We start from the raw sequence: 18467 nt of genomic DNA, 5'->3' as shown, positions 1-18467 counted from the left end.
TTGGCATAAGTCAGTTTTTGCCCTGAAGAAATATATATCCAGTTTCCAGGTATTTCAATATTTAAGAGAGGCCAACAGCCTGAATTTTTGTGTGTGCAAAATACTCTGATTTTTAACATGTTTACCTAACATTTAAAAAACTATGCCGATTAAACCACACATTTGCAGGCTACCATTTCACCAGAGATGAAACTTCGATACCTCTATTCTACACCAGAATTCCTTACAGGTTATAGAGTATGGGCCCTAGTCAGGAAGGAAGGAAGGAAGGAAGGTAGGAAGGGAGGACATGCTAACTCTTCAGGACCGCCAACCTTATCATGCTTTTAGGGCAAAGATCTACCCTACCTACCACAGGACAGTAATTAAAAATGACCGTTCCATTGTGTTCAGTGGAGAGAACGGCCCAGTAAAACAGCTCTACACTTGCGCATTGTGGACACGTCCTTCCCTCAACAGTAACATTTTATTTTGTTTCGGGTGCGGTTGTCTACCTATCTTTCATGGTGCAGCTCATTGCATTTTTAAAAGATGTTTTTTCCAGGAGCTAATTGAGCTTTATCTATGTGAGTGAGCTAGAATCTGTCACTGACAGCCTGCAGAAGGCCATTTCTTCAATTGCTTGAAAGAACTAAAGAGTCAGACATGACAAACTGCTGCTTGGAATACCTGGCAGCAAGCCCATTAGTGCTGCTGTGCCAAGATGCGCTAATAAATTACTTAGAGAACACAGACTCACTTTATTTCCGTCATGAAATTCGCCACCCTAAAACCAAAGGAGAAGATTTGATTTTTTTTTTTTTTCCTATCATAGTTTGTCAGGGCCTTTTGGAAACAGAATGCATTATTTATTTTTCAGGAAACATAATTGTTGGCAAAACCACTCTAGACTCTGAGAACAGCTTTCTTTTGTTTCTTGTAGGATTTCTTGAGAAACAAACCTTGGGCTTTCTTTCTACTCTTTACTCTCTGCCAAAAAGCAACTGTTAACATAGTAGCAAATGTAGCAAATGAAAAAAATCAAACTGTGCATTTTTTTTTTCCTATCCTGTTTCATAAGGGAGATCCTCTTGCTTTAGCTTTCCTGGTAATCTACCAGACAATTAACTTTTTCCTCAGGGATGGAGCAAAAGTACCCATTTTACCAGAATGTTCTCATCAAACATTGACTTAAAGGATTACGAAGAAGTAGTGAAAGGTGTCTGCCAGTATCCTGGGGATTTGCTCTATTTAGTTTGGATCAAATCCTTCCATAGGCAAAGTGGGCCAGATAGGATTCTAGGTCTTAAATTGATGTGTTCCTCTCTAGACAATTCTCTGAATTGACTGATTCTGCTGTCCTCACCCCAGTTCTAATGTTCATTTCTGGTTACATAGCACTACCTCACAGATTTGGGTGTTTATCTTTGTGTGAACCTAGTTGTTGATACAACCTTTGCCATCACTGAATCACTGTGGCCAGGGAAACGGAATTCTCTGACCGGCCAGCCAAGGTGAAGGAGTTTTTTGAGGGACAACTTGAAATGGGGATGGGGTACTTTCCCAAATGAAAAGTAGGTTACTGTTGGCAGATGAGAGGGGATAGAAGGTAAGCAATGAGCCATCAACATGAGCCCACCAAAAATCAGTTTGGGGCCCCAAACATGAATGTGATTTTTTTTTTTTTCATGAATGTGATTTTCAAAGACACTGAAATATGGCCCAAAGAAGAACTTCCACAAGTGTTTTTGTACAATGGGATCCTCATGGGATCCAATGCACAGATTCCCAAGAGACCATTGGCACGGGTCAGAGTACTCATTTGGAGGTAAGATTTCCAGTCACCGTTGCAAATGCAGCTCAGCATTATTTGCTCAATGCTGTTAATATGCTAAGGTGACAGAGTGGGGAGGCCATCAGAGGACTTGAAGCACCTTTCTAGCTTATTCACTAGTCATTCATTTGATGCAGTTCTCCAAGAAAATCATCTTGACTAGGAAGTGGCTATTCAGCTAAGAGTCTGAATCACAGGGACAGGCGGTAAAGGTTCTCCAGAGGTCCCTGTGCTCGCTCACCTGCCCCACTGACCACACCCTACGGAGTCATGGAATTGGTGCCCAGAACCTAGGACTAGACCACATTGAAGTTATTATTAGCAAGTTCAGTCTCTGTGTTCTGAACTATTCTGGGTTGAGGGCAAGATGGAAAGAAAACAAAATTCTGGTACTCATACTTTTTGACAGACTCAAAGTTCAGGAAAATGTTCCCTTTATCAAATATTCTCATCATGTACAAGCCTTTTGAGCTTACATTGGCAGCAGCTTTGAGAAAGAAAGCAGATCAACCTACTTTGTAGGCAAGGTTGCTCACGTACATTTCCAATAAAATAAAGACCTTTTGCTCCTTGCTACCTGGATCATTTTTTTTTCTTCACTTAGACATTGCTCCTTGGAGAAATGCCTACTTGCTTGGGCTCTGTATATGTCTGAATTGGCAGCCAAAGGAATATGATCAGAACCTAGGATTCTGTGTTTCTCACAGCCTCTCCTATCAACAACCATGATCAATTCTCCCTAAATGAGTTCCTCTAGATACTGTCACTCTCTTCACTAGGTCTTTCTGGTTGACTGAGTCTCTCCTTCAGTAAACATTTATTTTTTGCCTTCTCTACATCAGCACTGGGCATTGAGAATAAACAATAAACTGTTTATTTCAACAAACATGTGTGTGCCAGACACAGTTTCAATATCCTAGAGATATTTTATAGTCTGATAGGAAAGAGAAGCAAACCAGAAAATAAGTGATGCTACACTAAGCCACTAAGAATGGTGTGTTTTGGAGGGCACAGAATGGATGTGGGATCTGAGCAGACCGAGAGACAGCCATGGAGAACAGGTGTATTTCTTTCACTGTGGCTCAGCCAAATTTATGGTATGTCTGTTTTCCAAGTACCTGTTTAGAGGGGAATGCAACATTTTATACTGGGATGCTCTTGTTCTAAAGAAATCTGATAAACTCAAACATACCACAGTGTTCTCTTCTATCTCACACACCCATCCCTTTCATCTCCAGCAATATGAGATCCTGTTCTTCTGGGTTCTTCTCTTATGTCACCCTCCAGGCTGACAATGTTGGACAGAACACTCAGAAAAAATAAAATAAAACCACTTGGATTGTTTTCATCAAATCGGTTAAGATAAAATATGAAAAACAGCCAAATCTCATTGCCTCTGTCCCTGTGGTTAGGATTCATAACTTAACCTGTGAGAAACGCCACATGGAAAGTTTGCTCCCCTTCTTTGATCTTTAATGCCACATGATTCTAGTCTATTACACTGAAGTAGAAGACAGTGCAAGTGTCGATCTGTCTGTTACAAATTTCAGACAGTTTCCTTTTCTCCTGAGGACTGAGCCATCACTGGATGGAGCTCAAGGTGACCTATTCCTATCCAACATCTATATAGTCCAAGAGACTCAAACCCATACTAGGCAACATGCACTTGCAAATATCATGGTTTATAGTTGTGGTGCATCTCCTTGCTACCTGGGCAAACTTGGGCCAGTGAATAAAACTCTCTGAGATTTAGTTTCCTCTTCAATAAAGTGTGAAATTGTAGTAAGTTGAATGAGGACCCCCAAGAAATGTCTTTGCCCTAACCTCTAGAACCTATGAATATTACCTCTTATGAAAAAAGAGTGACTATTGCCTTAAGTGGCAATAATAGTAAAGTGACTAGGTTAAAGATCTTGAGGGACGAGCTTATTATGGATAACGTAGGTGGGCCCTTTCTATAATTGCATTTATCCTTATGAGAGAGAGGCAGAAGGAGTTTGGGTAGCAGATCACAAAGGAGAAGACACACAGAAGAGGAGGAGTCGTTGTACATGGAGGCAGAGACTGGAGGGATGTGGCCATAAAGCGAGGAACTCCTAAATCCACTAGAAGCTGGAAGAGGCAAAAAATGGATTCTCTCATAGAACCATTAGAGGAAGTGTAGCTCTACTGACACCTTGGTTTTCAGTGGCCAGAATTATGAGACAATAAATTTCTGTTATTTTCAGCCACCAAGTCTGTGGTAATTGTGACATCAGCCACAGGAAATGAGTACAGAAATAAAAGCCACCTTGCTAGGCTGAGGATCAGTGAGAAAGTAAGTATAGAACCTAGAACAAAGTAGTCACTCAGTAATTAGTAACTGCTAGTATTATTATTATTATTATTACTATTTCCTCACTACATAGTACACAGTTAAGTGTCAAATTCCTAAATATTAACAGACTAGGTCTATTTTTTTTCATGCTTCCAAGAGATGAAGAATCAACAAATGACCCAATTCACCTCTCCAGCTTTATTTTCTATAACATACCTTATTCTTTTTTTTTTAAATATGTTATTTATTTATTTATTTGACAGAGATCTCAAGTAGGCAGAGAGGCAGGCAGAAAGAGAGGAGGAAGCAGGCTCCCCGCTGAGCAGAGAGCCCAATGCAGGACTCGATCCCAGGACCCTGAGATCATGACCTGAGGCGAAGGCAGAGGCTTTAACCCACTGAGCCACCCAGGCGCCCAACATACCTTATTCTTAGGATAATGACACACGCAGATTTCCCAACATGCCTTGGTTTATACCTGTTGCCCCCCTGTAATTTTAACTATTTTCCTCCTTTTGCTCCCAAAGGGGCCTCAGTTAGACAATCAACAGTATGGTTGGCTTATCCACACACCAAGCATGCTGGAATAATAACTATGAACAACCTTCGCATGTGTACCACAAGTTAGGAACTATTCTAAGCATTTAACTTGTATCTATTCATTTAATTCTCACAAAGATCTATGGATAAAACACCAGCTTTATCCCCAGTGTGCCCAAGGACACACAGATAGTGAGCAACAGAGTTGATGCTGGTTCCCAGGCAATCCGAATTTAGACCTATACTGATAACCACTCTGCTCTACCACTACTCTGTTTCTTGACAATGTTCCCCAAAGTAGCCACTCTCATCCCTCTTTGCACCTACTGATAGTTCTCACGTGCAGTGCTAAGTCAATGCTATATTCCAATCAATTATGAGAAATCCCAGATGGTGCTTATTACTACTACTAATGAGGGTTACATCAAATTGCCTTCTAAATAAATCAGAGCAGATTCAAGATTATCCCTACAAGAACACGATGCTCACTTACTTGAGTTCTTAGTCATAGGAGAAAGAAGGAGGGAAAAGCTGCAGTGACAACAGGTGTCATACCTAGAATATGGAAGCGCCATTGAATATGTACATTCCAGTGGGGCAGAAAGCCTGAGAAGATTCCTCACCCTGGTCCCGTTGTCTGAAACATCTCCCTTCACCAGTCTCCTGTTGGACGTCTACTATTTCCTCTCGTCTAATTCATACAGTCATGAACACATCCCCAAACACCCATGAAGAACAGCTCCTCTTCAGCTTGGCCACCACTGGTAAATCGTGTTTGCCGTGCATTGCACCATGCTATGTTGTATATGACCTAGATGCTGTTCTGTCTCCCCAGTGTCTCTGCAGGACCCTGTGGGCAGGGACCGCATCTTTCTCTCTTCTGCACCCCAAACATCAATCATAGTTCTGCACAGAAAAGGATTCCAAGATGTTCGTTTCTGGATTGGATAGTGTCTCGTGGCATATGCATGTTTCTTTAGGCTGGGCTGCTGTTCCATAAACACTCTGCCCACTAAACAAGCCGTCAGCATTCACCTGGCGACAATTTGTTAGTTCCCACTCCGTTCTAGGTAGGGAGCCAGACCTTGAGAACATGTGGATAAACACTACCGTATCTCCTCACTAGACAGAGATTCAACTCGTGATGCCTGGAAGAGAGGAGAGCTGTATTCGGTGTGCAGGCTTAGAAGGACTTGGGGATGCCGAAGAAGGAAAGGGCACTCTAGATCTGCGATCCTCAAAGCGTGGTTTTTGGACCAGCAGCCTCATTATCACCAGGGAGCTTGTTGGAAAGTCAGACCTGACTTGTTGGAAAGTCAGATCTTGTTGGAGTGTCAGACCTGAATACAGCTCCAGTGAATTGGACTCTGCCAGTTAACAAGGTCCCCCACGTGCTTGCCGAGCTCATGAAAGCTTGACAAACTTTCCTGGAAACAGTAAGCGAGTGTGTGAGGAGGGGAGAAAGAATGCCTAGAGGCGGCTTTCATTCGCCTACCGTGGGGGGAAGCTGGAGGGAGAGTGCAAATTTGGGAGTGGGGGTGGGGGGCAGTGAGCCTGGATGGGTTCAGATTTTGGGGTGAGGCACCATCCGTTACCTGGGAGTTTGCATTTCATCACGAAAGTCGCGAGGACTCTTGGAGGATTATGCACGGGAGAGTAGCGCGATCACACGTGTTGTGGAACGGTCACGCGGATGGCTGAGGGGACAGTGGTTCGAAGGGGACAGTCTACAGGCCAAGAATAATTAGGAAGCTGTTTTAAAGACAGATTCGCAATTGCGTTGTGGGGGAGCTGAGAGAAAAAAAGAAATGCTTTCATATATATTAAATGAGTTTTTAGATTCATGTTAGATGGTTTTTCAGGCTGGAACATTGGAATATCACAGGCTTTATGGTGATTGTTACTACAAGGAGTAACTGTACTCTACTCTGGGTTACAAAAAATAAAGAAGGCATAAGTCCAGCCCTAGAAAGCGTACAGACTCTTCGAGGAGAAGGTAGACAAAGAGATCATTAGCAGATCATCTATTCGGCATAAACAAGTACTGTAAAACCACAGAGGCGGGCAAGAATTACTAAATCTTGGCTGGGCCAACACGAGAACGCTTCCGAGCGGCGGTTACAACTGGGCAACGGGACAACACACGATAAGAGGGGGGCCCTGTAACGCGACGGTTCAGAGCGCGCTCTGGAGTCAGGCTGCTCGTCCTTGAATAAACCGGTTCCTCCATCTCTATGTACCTGCCCTCGACAATTTTTTTTTCCCCTAGACAACTTTATGCAAAGTACTTCACCTTTCTTTGCTTCTTCTTTAGCGTGGGGATGATCATAAAAGGCCCATCTCACGGGGCTGTCACGAGAGCTAAATGACACAGGTGACATTTACAGCACAGTGCCCGAAACCCAGGAAGCCCTCAAAAATGATACCTATTATATGAGCTAAATTTTGAATGATAAGAGAGTGTTTTCCAGGGAGAGGAAAGCTGAAAATTATTCCTGGCAGTGGTAAGGGTCTGCACAGGCCAGGGAACATGAGAAAGCAGGCACCGAGACTGGGGAAAGGAGAAGGCACTCACAACAGTCATGGCGAAGGGAGGGTGGCCGGTGAAGGATGCTGTGCAAGGTTTGGGGAAAGCAGCGAAAGGCCTGGGACATACTCAGAAGCTTCTGTTTTGTCTTGAGGACAACAGGGATGTGGATACAAGGGAGTACTGGGAGGATATCAATTTCTTAGCAAGTGTCCAAAGTGGAACAGAGTGAGAAGAGCCCGGAAGCAGAGTAAACTATTAGGAGTGTGTTGTCACAATCTTGGCAGAAGATGATGGTCAAAATAATAATGTTAGTGATAAAGAGAGGCATACCTGATTTAAGAGACATCGCTGGGTTAGAAACGCTAGGCTTCAGTAACAGGATGACAATAAGCTTCCTGCCGAGGGTGACAAGAATGACAATGGTGAAGCTTCTACCAGGCTTAGGGAGCAGCTACAAATAACAGAAAACCGAAAATAGCAGGCATTAGCAACACAGAGGTTTGCTTCTCTCCAGGAGCAGTAGTCCAGAGCCAGGCAACTGAGGACTGAAATGATGCCCCAGGGCGTCAGGGACCAAGCCTCATTTTTATCCTGTTGATCTCGTGCAAGGACTCTCTTCCCAAAGTCACCTCATGATTCAAGTTGCTGCACTAAGCCCAGTTCCAACCATTACCTTCTTGTTCCGGCCATAAGCAAGGAGGACATGGATAAAGAAGATAGAGCATTGTCAATGGCAGTCATTTCTAGAAGGTTCCCAGGGGCACCTGCATGGCTCAGTCAGTTGAGTGTCCAGCTCTTGGTTTCAGAAGATAGAGCATTGTCAATGGCAGTCATTTCTAGAAGGTTCCCAGGGGCACCTGCATGGCTCAGTCAGTTGAGTGTCCAGCTCTTGGTTTCAGAAGATAGAGCATTGTCAATGGCAGTCATTTCTAGAAGGTTCCCAGGGGCACCTGCATGGCTCAGTCAGTTGAGTGTCCAGCTCTTGGTTTCAGAAGATAGAGCATTGTCAATGGCAGTCATTTCTAGAAGGTTCCCAGGGGCACCTGCATGGCTCAGTCAGTTGAGTGTCCAGCTCTTGGTTTCAGAAGATAGAGCATTGTCAATGGCAGTCATTTCTAGAAGGTTCCCAGGGGCACCTGCATGGCTCAGTCAGTTGAGTGTCCAGCTCTTGGTTTCAGAAGATAGAGCATTGTCAATGGCAGTCATTTCTAGAAGGTTCCCAGGGGCACCTGCATGGCTCAGTCAGTTGAGTGTCCAGCTCTTGGTTTCAGAAGATAGAGCATTGTCAATGGCGGTCATTTCAAGAAGGTTCCCAGGGGCACCTGCATGGCTCAGTCAGTTGAGTGTCCAGCTCTTGGTTTCAGAAGATAGAGCATTGTCAATGGCGGTCATTTCAAGAAGGTTCCCAGGGGCACCTGCATGGCTCAGTCAGTTGAGTGTCCAGCTCTTGGTTTCAGAAGATAGAGCATTGTCAATGGCAGTCATTTCAAGAAGGTTCCCAGGGGCACCTGCTTGGCTCAGTCAGTTGAGTGTCCAGCTCTTGGTTTCAGTTCAGGTCGTGATCTCAGGGTCATGAGAGCAAGCCCCACGTCGGGCTCTGCACTGAGCGTGCATTCTGCTTGACTTTCTCTCTCCCCCTCTCTCTCTGCTCCTCCTGCTCATGCTCTCTCTCTCTTTCTCTCTCACTTTCTAAAATAAACAAATAAATCTAAGGAAAGAAGGAAGGAAGGAAGTTAGTTCCCAGAAACTGTCACATGACCCTTTCATTTATCTCATCTTAGAAAGAATGAGCAAAGGAGGTTGAAAGGTATGTGGATATTATTTTGGATGGCCTTTTGCCCTGTTACCAGAGATTCTGTTACTATGTTAGAAGGATCCATAGATCTTGGGGAATAAGAAGCAATCTCTGCCACAATTCAAACAGGGGATGGAATAGGGGAAGCAAGTGTAACAGAGGGAAAAGTAAAAATTGAGCCTAAGGACGTTCAGCAAGAAATATCCAGTAGGCAGTTGGAGACATATCTCCAGAGGTGAGGAAAGAGATGTAAAGACACAGGTAAGAAATTTGCATTCCTTCCCTCCTGCTCGGTTGTCATGAAATAAACCTTTGAGGTTCTGAAAGTAGCCTATTTATTCCATCCAGAGAGAAATTTGTTGGCATGACAATAAACCCACAACAGAAATTATTACATTATGATTGTCAAAAACACAGAGTAATTCACAAGGTTTACAGGTAAGAACCTTCTCCCAGGCTTGCTTAGTAGCTTTGCCACTGATGCCTATGGGCTGTTCATATTTTCCCCATGTCGGATTTTGGAGCTGACATTTTGTTTCATGATTTTGAGGCTATGAACATTCGAAATCCCCTATAGCAATGTCTTTAAAACAAACTTCATATCCAAGCGCTTATGCTCTGTCAGGAAACATATTTATTTTCATGACTGAAATTATAGAATTTCTTTAGAGAAACAGAACCCTTCTGGGATTTCATGGTACCTGGAAAGCATGGGTACCCCCACTCTGTGCCAGAGTGTCACACCCTCCGAATAAAGGTCAATATTCCTAAAGGACTCCTCATTGTATTTCTATGAACTAAGAGTTTAGGGCTCCAGAGACAAATCCGTACGTTCTTTCTAGGAAGGCAAATAATGGACTTCCAGAGTTGACCAGTCACAAGTTAAAAGAAGCATTGGCAACATGTGAGTAACAACAGAGAGTAACTCATATGGTGAAAAACCTAAAATCAAGTGCATATGGGACAGTTTGTTTGTTTGTTTGTTTGTTTAAGATTTTATTTTATTTATATGACAGACAGAGATCACAAGTAGGCAGAGAAGCAGGCGGGGGCAGGGCGTGTAGGGAAGCAGGCTCCTTGCTGATCAGAGAGCCCGATGTGGGGCTTGATCCCAAGACCCTGGGATCACGACCCAAGCTGAAGGCAGAAGCTGTAACCCACTGAGCCACCCAGGTGCCCCCATATGGGACAGTTTGAGGAATCTTGAGAAGAGGGAAGCTTAGCAGGATTGCAAGTTTCAAATATCAGAAACATGGGCAAGAAACACACTTACCTATAAAATAAGACCAAAAGGAAGAAGTTCAAAGGAAGCAGATTGAGCCTGAAATTAGACATCTTTTCTAACACTTGAAAAAAACCTATTGAAAAAAAACTGTTTTTAGTAAAGTAGGAAAACTGGAAGCCACGCTTGATGTAGAAAGACTATATACCATCAGCCAACATCCCACTTAAAACACTAGAGGCCTTCCCATTCAAATCAGAAATTTAAAAAAAAAACATGCTTATTGTTAGCACCATTGTCTGACATTATTCTGTAAATCCTGGAGATTGAAATGTGACAATTAAAAAATAAGATGCATAAGATGAGAAAGAGGTAACAAGCCATTATTTGCAGATGATATGATTTATATTTTTACCCAGAATCCCAAACAAATCAACTGAAAGGCTATTTAAACTAATAAGAGTTTAGGAAGATAGCCAAGTATAAAAAATGTAGAAAATCAATAACTTGCCTATATATCAGTAGCAAGCAATTAGAATATACAATGGAAAATGATCTTATTAATAATGAAATGACAAATATCAATTTCTTGTAATCTACCTAACAATTTGTTTTGCTAAATATAAAGGCATGTAAGCAGAGTAAGTGGAATCCATCTGATCTCCCAATGGCTGCCATGTTAGGCTGGGCGGTGCTCCAGGAAAGAGCCCCTGGCCCCATCACTTCACTTATTTATGATGCCTCATAGCAAAGCCAGCAGAAAGAGTCATGAGACTGCCTCTAAGGCCACACAGGGGACAAAGCTTTTGTCCCTTCTCTCAAGTAAACTGCTAGCCCTCCACTAAGGAGAAGAATAATATTTCTGTGGGGTATTAAAGAATAGCTCAGTAAATATATTTATTCCATCTACTCATACATTCACTGAAAAATATATTTTGATGCCACAAGCATGATGGATTAGAGGCCACTAAGGAGAGTAGTGTGTAGGAGAGAAATGATCATGGCCTGAATGAAAGCACTAGCAATGGAGATAGAAGAGGAGAGATTCAGGACATACACCAGAAATACAATCAAAAAGACTTATTTGGGATTACGTGTGCAAGATGAAAGAAGAAAGGAAGTCAAGGAAGGTTTCCAGGTTTCTGCTTGAACAACACAGGTGGTGGTGAAATGGCTAAGAAAGTGTTTAGGGGAAGGGAGCTCAAGAGTTCAGTTTCGAACATAATAAAGTTAAAGAAGTCGTGAGACATCCTAGAGGAGCTGTCAAGTAGGAAGTCAGCTATAAGAGTCTGAATTCCAAGGAGAGGTTTAAGATAAAAATATAAATGGCACTGTCAGTATATCAATGGTTTACTCCAGGAAAAGAATGAATGGTTTAGACAGGAGCTCCAAACCAAGTCACGACATTGCTATATCTGTGTAGTAGCACATCTGTGTGCTACTATTTACTTAATAATTTTTCTAAAAATCAACTAAAATGTTCACTGAAATACCCACTGTAATCTCTTTCAAAGTAATAATATCTGTGATATCTCCTATTTAATATGATAGTTACATTCTAGTTTGACAAGCATTAAAAATTAACTTTGATTCCAGGAAAATACATATCACAACTCAGGGAATAATGACAGGTAGAAGAAAAAACACTGAGAAGGAATGTAAGAAAATCTAGGACCGAGTAGAAGAACTTGAATATTTAGAGTTGGGACCTTGTGGAAAGTATGCAAAGATTGAGCAGCTAGAAAGTAAACCAGAAGAGCAAGTGGAGTTAAGTATTGTAATATGCCACCTAGAACCCCCTTCATGACTAAAGGATCTATCCCTCTACTCAGAAAACTGGCCTCAGCTGGAGAGAGCTCCTTACCCAGGGCCACACTCCCTCCTCAGTGAGGCAGACATATCCCATGACATCCATATCTAATGATTGTCCAGAGTGTCTAAACGCCCTTTCCTTCACCACAACTCAGGACAATTCTAAAGGTTGGCAATGGAGCTGGCCAAAATCTTTGTAGAACCTGGCTTCTCTTTCTGCTCCATCCAACTACCTTCTTTTCCCCACAGGTGTTGATCCCGAAAGATCTCCCTCATCAATTTCCTCCATGTTGATAGAAATCAGCTCTAAGTCTCAAGGCATTTTCCTTGGAAACGTATCCTGTGTAATGTAGTATTTCAGAAGGCAAGAGGGGAAGATGCTTCTGGGAGAAAGGGAAGGATACTGGAAAGTCATAAGGGCACCTGGGTGACTCAGTCGGTTGGGCACCTAACTCTTAGATTTCACCTCAGGTCATGATCTCAGTGTCATGAGATTGCGCCCCATGTCCAGCATGGAGCTGGCTTAAGATTCTCTATCTCCCTCTCCCTTTACCCCTCCCCACTGCTTGTGTGTGCTCTCTTGCTTTCTCTCTCTAAATAAATAAATAAAATATTTTTAAAAAGGAGAAATCATAACATAATTCTTGGTGGAAATTCTCAGTAATTGCAAAAATGTAAATTTTCATCAAGTTAATGTGGGTATTATTTGGAAGAGGAAAAAACAATTGACCTAACTGGAAGATAAACAAGTGAAAAACATTTTTTAAAGTCTCTGAAAAAGAAAAATAATTTTTAAAAATTCAAATTTTTTTTAGAATATAGATATTAAAACACACTGAGGAGCTACAATAAGTCATACAATATAGGGTTGCTAACAAAATAAAACAGATTAAGACAAACAGAAAGCTCAAAATGGACTCAAATCGAAGTTTGAGAGAAAACAATTCAACAAACTGAAATTTATTTTACCTTGGGCAAATACCTTGAGATACACTTTACCTTGAGATATGACAAAAGAGGTAGTCATTGACAGAGCCTACTGAACTATACAGGTGCTGAAACATAGAAGAAATTTTGGATTTTGTCCTAATGGCAATGGGAAACCATCTACGGCTGTGCTGTCTATCATGGTTGTCACTAACCCCATGGGTCCATCCTGTACTTCAAATGTAATTAGTCTGAATTGAGAAATGCTGCAAATATAAAACACCCACCAAATTTTTTAATTTTTCATATTTAAAAGTATATTAAAAATGCATTAATAATTTGTATACTGATTGTTAAAACCACAATATTTTGGCTATGTTGCATTAAATATATTGTTAAAATTAATTTCACCTCTTTTTTTACTTTCAAATGTCACTACTTGAAAATTTTTAATTGTACATATGACTCACATTTATGGATCGCATTGTATTTCTTTTCTTTTTTTTTTAAGATTTTATTTATTTATTTGAGGGAGAGACAGTGAGAGAGAGTATGAGGGGAGAAGGTCAGAGGGAGAACAGACTTCCCCATGGAGCCAGGAACCCCATGCAGGACTCAACCCCGGAACTCCTGGATCACAACCTGGGCCGAAGGCGGTTGCTTAACCAACTGAGCCACCCAGGCGCTCAATCGTATTACATTTTTATTGGACAGGGTTGGTATGGGGGCTTCAAGCCAGGAAGTGATATGATTAACTTCATATTTTTCAAAGATCTCTCTGCCTCCAGTGCACTCATGCTGAGCTCTTGAGCTGTACTTCCTCTTCCTCATCTTGTCACCATTCCTCTGCAACACCCTCCCCTCTTTTATATTATCCTCTTAGGAAAAGGTTTTATCTTAATATATAGAGGTCATCTGCCTAGGATTTCAGGTGTTAGAATTTTTTGTCTTGTTTTGTCTTTAATTGTAGAAAGGAAGATTTTTTAATCCCTTCAGAAAAGAAGGGCAAGCATGGGGAAGCATGGAAGACAGATACACAATATAGCATGGGATGTCACCTCACGTTGCTGAGTGTTCCCTGTCCAGAAAACTGCCATGACATGATCATTTTCCTGTGTTGGGCAATATCCCCAGTCTCCCCAAAAGGCAATCATTCCCTACAAACTGGCCAACACTGCATCTGCTCTTTCCTTATCAACACTGTTCATAGCTGCCAGGAGCCCACTCCTGCTAACAGAAATGTCCTAATGTAGGAGATCTATGGTGTGCTCATGAGAAGGTCCTTCCTCCGGCCTTAGCTTAGAGTACTGCCAGCATTTAAACTCAGGGAGTTCAAGGGTGACTTATCTAACCCAAACTTTACCAGCAATGGCCACAGCTTTTCATACGCATAAATTGTTGGGGATTAGGGGGTTGGTGGGGGGTGGGGGGATAGGTTGACACCAGCTGGCAATGGCCATGGAAGGTCTATATTAACCCCAAATCTTAAGAATACCAAGTAAGTGCTAACGAGCTTTCTTCCCTTTGTGTCCTCGGGTCCCTACCTCTCTCTTGAGCTCATATAAACTTCATGTTGCCTCACTGTCTTTGGATTTTCACATATGTGTGGATTTCCTATACAGACACCCATGAAATTTGATTCTCTCCTATTAAAAAAAAAAAAAAAAAGAATACCAAGTAAGAACTCATTTCCCCTTAGGTGATTATACAATAAGCTTGAGCTGGAAAAGCCAGTGTCTATGAGAACTCAGTAACCGACCCATAGCACATGTTTGATAACTGCTGTTGATTCTGAACCTGCCCTGCCTTCAAGGGACCATCGCTATCAGTTATGATCATTACCAAAGGGCCAGGGGTCAGAGGCAAGACCACCTAGCAAGGATTTTCAAAGCCAGGCAAGAGAGCAGGGCTGCTGTTCTCCAGCGAAAGGTGGCAAATTGAAAAGCCTACCAGAACCAGGCAGGAAGTGTGAATGAATGAAGCAGGCAAACAGGAAACAGGGAAAACACACCTCCCGAGTTTATAAATGAGACTGCTACAGTTCGACACCCATGCTTTCTCAGTTTCTAAAGAAGTGGATGTAGGGATTGGTTTTATGTGAAATTACTCGCTTTTTTAAAAGTTAGCAGCTAATTCACTGAATACATAGACACACACACACAGACACACACACACACACAGAGACACACACACACATACTACATACACTACTATGCAGACCCAACAAAATTCACTTGTCTTGGGGCTAAATAGTTCTCTGTATACCCTGGGGCAGGCCAGGTTGTGTGGCTTAGCTTTAGACCAGTGATTTCTCCCTCTCTCTCTCTCTCTCTCTCTCTCTCTCTCTTTCTTTTTTAAGATTTTATTCATTTATTTATTTGACAGAGAGAGAGCGAACGAGCGAGTGAGCCCAAGCAGGGGGAGCGGCAGGCAGAGGGAGAAGCAGGCTCCCCACCGAGTAAGGAGTCTGATGTGGGATTCGATCCCAGGACCCTGGGATTGTGACCTGAGCTGAAGGTATGTGTTTAACAAACTGAGCCACTCAGACGTCCCTAGATCAGTGATTTCTAACCAGTGAACTTTAAATCTATGGCTACTATTGTCTTTATGTGCTAACGTTTGTTGAACTGACCACAAAAAATAAGTTAGCATCAGTTTGGTCTTTAATATTAGAATTCAAAAGCCAAGTCAAAGCTGTTAGCAAGAGCAAGAGGATGGAAAGCAGAGGAACAAAGACCATGACAGAAAAATGCATTGGCAATAAACACAGAGTGCACCGCGCAGATAAAGAAATTACCTTGTAAACATGCCTTGCTCCAACTCAAGTTAGCCTAGTGTGGTTGGCATTTATTTTTATGTAAATGGTTATCTCTACTGAGATCCACACAATGGGCTAGCTACTTTGCATATGACACAAACAAGAGGAAGTCTTATAATAGAGAATAACTTGCCACCTTGACAGTTCACCAAAGGGCTCTTTTAATTGAACTTCTGGGAGAGAGAGCAGGGAGGGGCTCCCGCCGAGCACCGTAAGCCTGAGCCTCCTCGTGGACAGCTAGACAGGGAAATGGCAGGGCAGGAGATGACAGGGCAACCTCCTGAGGCCTCAGGGGCGACATGAACAGAGTCCTAACCGCCTACCTTGCTTTTTCCTTGTGCTTTGCTTCGGGCCTGTGAACAATGATGACCCTGCTGGTAACCATTACTATTCGCTATTCAAAACCACTCTTACCTGACTATTCATCCCAACACTTTCGCTAGATATTTACAATAGATTCTAACCCAGCTTAACAAATATGTGATTGTCGTTAATATAGCTGGCTGTGAACTTGGAGGTGACCAAACCAGCAGAGGAATGGACCCACCTAGAGTGCCTGGGTGGTTCAGTCAGTTAAGCATCCGACTCTGAATTTCGGCTCAGGTTAGGATCTCAGGGTCATGAGATGGAGCCCCACGTTGGGCTCTGCGCTGGGCATGGAGCCTGTTTGGGATTTTCTCTCAGCCTCTTCCTCTGCCCGTCCCCGCCAAGGAAATAATAAACTGATCTTTTTTTTTTTTTAAAAAAAAAAAGGACCCACTCACCAAATGCCAATGTGTACCAGACACTGGATATCTGGAGATCCAAAAATAATGAAGACTCTCTCCCATCTAGAATAGCTTACATTCTAATGGCAGTATCCATGTAAGCATGCCAACAGAGAGATTTTCCTCTCCCACCTCATTCTTCCCCCGGTTTCTACGTCCCTCCAATCAGAACCTTCCATAGCACCATACCAGGTATTATTTATAAATCTGTAATTTTCAAACCCGGAAACTGGAAAGATAATTTACTGTCTGCCTCCCCACCATGACCCAGGGGGTTTGGATTCCATAAAGACACACATACAAAAAAAAAAAAAAAAAAAGAAAGAAAAGAAAAACCACTATATTTAAGATAAAAATCCCCAGAAAGGTTTCTTGTGATCGCCTTGTCTAGAGCAGACTGGTTCTTACCCCTCACTTCACTCTCCGTCCCCAAAGCCCTGACTGTTTCCGCTGGTTATTGAACTACCAGCCTCAGGGCCTGGAAATCAGAACCATGGTCCTGATCACAAAGCTCTGTTCACAAAGGCTGTTCAAAGCCATAGAACACTCTGGCTCTTTCATAATTGTAATAGATATTGAAATGAAGCACATTCTATTCTTTTCACAAGGAGAGTTTTTTCTTTTTTCTCCTTCAGTTCAAAGACGCCTCCTGGTATCCTGATAGCATAATAATTTACTTTTCTTTCCTATTTATGCATGCTTATGGACACAAACTCCTCTGTTTTTGTCCTATTTCAATAAAAATTATTGACACAAACTTTACAATGAATGACTCTGATATAACTGATTGTTCTCCCGTTGAGTAATAATACTCATAAAAAGAAATGGAAGGCACAAGAAGAATCAGAGAGTGTGCAGAAATTGGAATCGTAGAGGGAAACTGTTTAGCATTTATAACTTCCATAAACTTAACCTTGTATTTGTGTCAGCTACTTTATAGTTTTCCAATTTACTTTTTAATTGAGTCCTTTTTTTTTAGCCATGTTTGGAAGATATAACTCTAAGTCGTCTCTCAAAACCATCCCACTTTAGTTCAGTTCCATTGATCGTTCCTTGTATTTATTATTCTTGTGCCCGACATACATCACTTTCCATTTGGCCAACTGCAAATGCAATTTACCATGCATCAAGCCACTTACACAGCAGATCTGCATTAGTTAATATTTTATTTGGAGCGATCCTTTCCGTGTTTGCTGTTAGCCCTGATTGCTGCCACCTACCTTACTGCTGAGGTTATAGAGACAGGAGTGACTCAAGTGAACTGATTTACTTGCCAACTACAGTTTTAACCCTGGGGCATGAGACTGCTCCTAGAGGCACATAAATGTGAGTTAATTGGACCGACTTTGGTCCCAAAAAGTCTTCAAAAATTCCACAGGATTGTAAAAATTGCCCTTGCGGCCTTTCTTTTTAGCGTAATCTCCAGGCAATTCCTTGCAGTGTGAGAGATCTAGTCCTGGATCTGCTACTTTCACATTCCGTGCTTAGGCTCGTTCCTCTAACTTTGCTTTTTGTCTGTTGCCTGATGCTGGAATTCCCTGAGGATGCCTCCTAAGGAGAAGAGTCATTGTCATTTTTTGGAAAGGTGAATCAAGAAAACCCGGTCAGTCCACAAAGAGACGGATCAGGTAAGTAGTAAGAAGAGAGAGGAGCCCATAGGAACCCATAGGAAGTCTTAAAAATCCAGGGAAAGATAGTTCAAGAAACTGGAGTGGGAACAAGCAATAAGAAGTGGCTTAATTTAGATGCAAAGGGATCGTAGCTCTATTGAAAGAAAATAGGCATCTGTTGATCTTGGGGGTCACCTCTGCCATTCTCTGTGCATTCAGAGAACTGGACAAAAGTTAAACGGGAAGGAGTTTTATTTAGCTGGGTGCTGAGGATACTTTGATAAACAGGGCAGACACTCTCCCCACCCTCTTGGTT

The 18467-nt window shown here is 42.2% G+C and overlaps 1 long non-coding RNA gene across 1 annotated transcript in view; it reads right to left on the bottom strand.

Moving 5' to 3' along the window:
* The window catches only part of LOC116570745, a 190196-nt gene that overhangs the window by 33456 nt on the left and 138273 nt on the right, over window positions 1-18467 (bottom strand). The window contains exon 3 of the long non-coding RNA XR_004277543.1: window positions 7531-7651. This is a non-coding gene — a long non-coding RNA (uncharacterized LOC116570745). The remainder of the gene's footprint in view (window positions 1-7530; window positions 7652-18467) is intronic.

Source organism: Mustela erminea, chromosome 12 (genome assembly GCF_009829155.1).
Source record: "Mustela erminea isolate mMusErm1 chromosome 12, mMusErm1.Pri, whole genome shotgun sequence".
In the NCBI taxonomy this organism is placed as follows: Eukaryota; Metazoa; Chordata; class Mammalia; order Carnivora; family Mustelidae; genus Mustela; species Mustela erminea.
The sequence above is the reverse complement of the archived record's forward strand: the minus strand, read 5'-3'. Positions and strand labels throughout refer to the sequence as shown.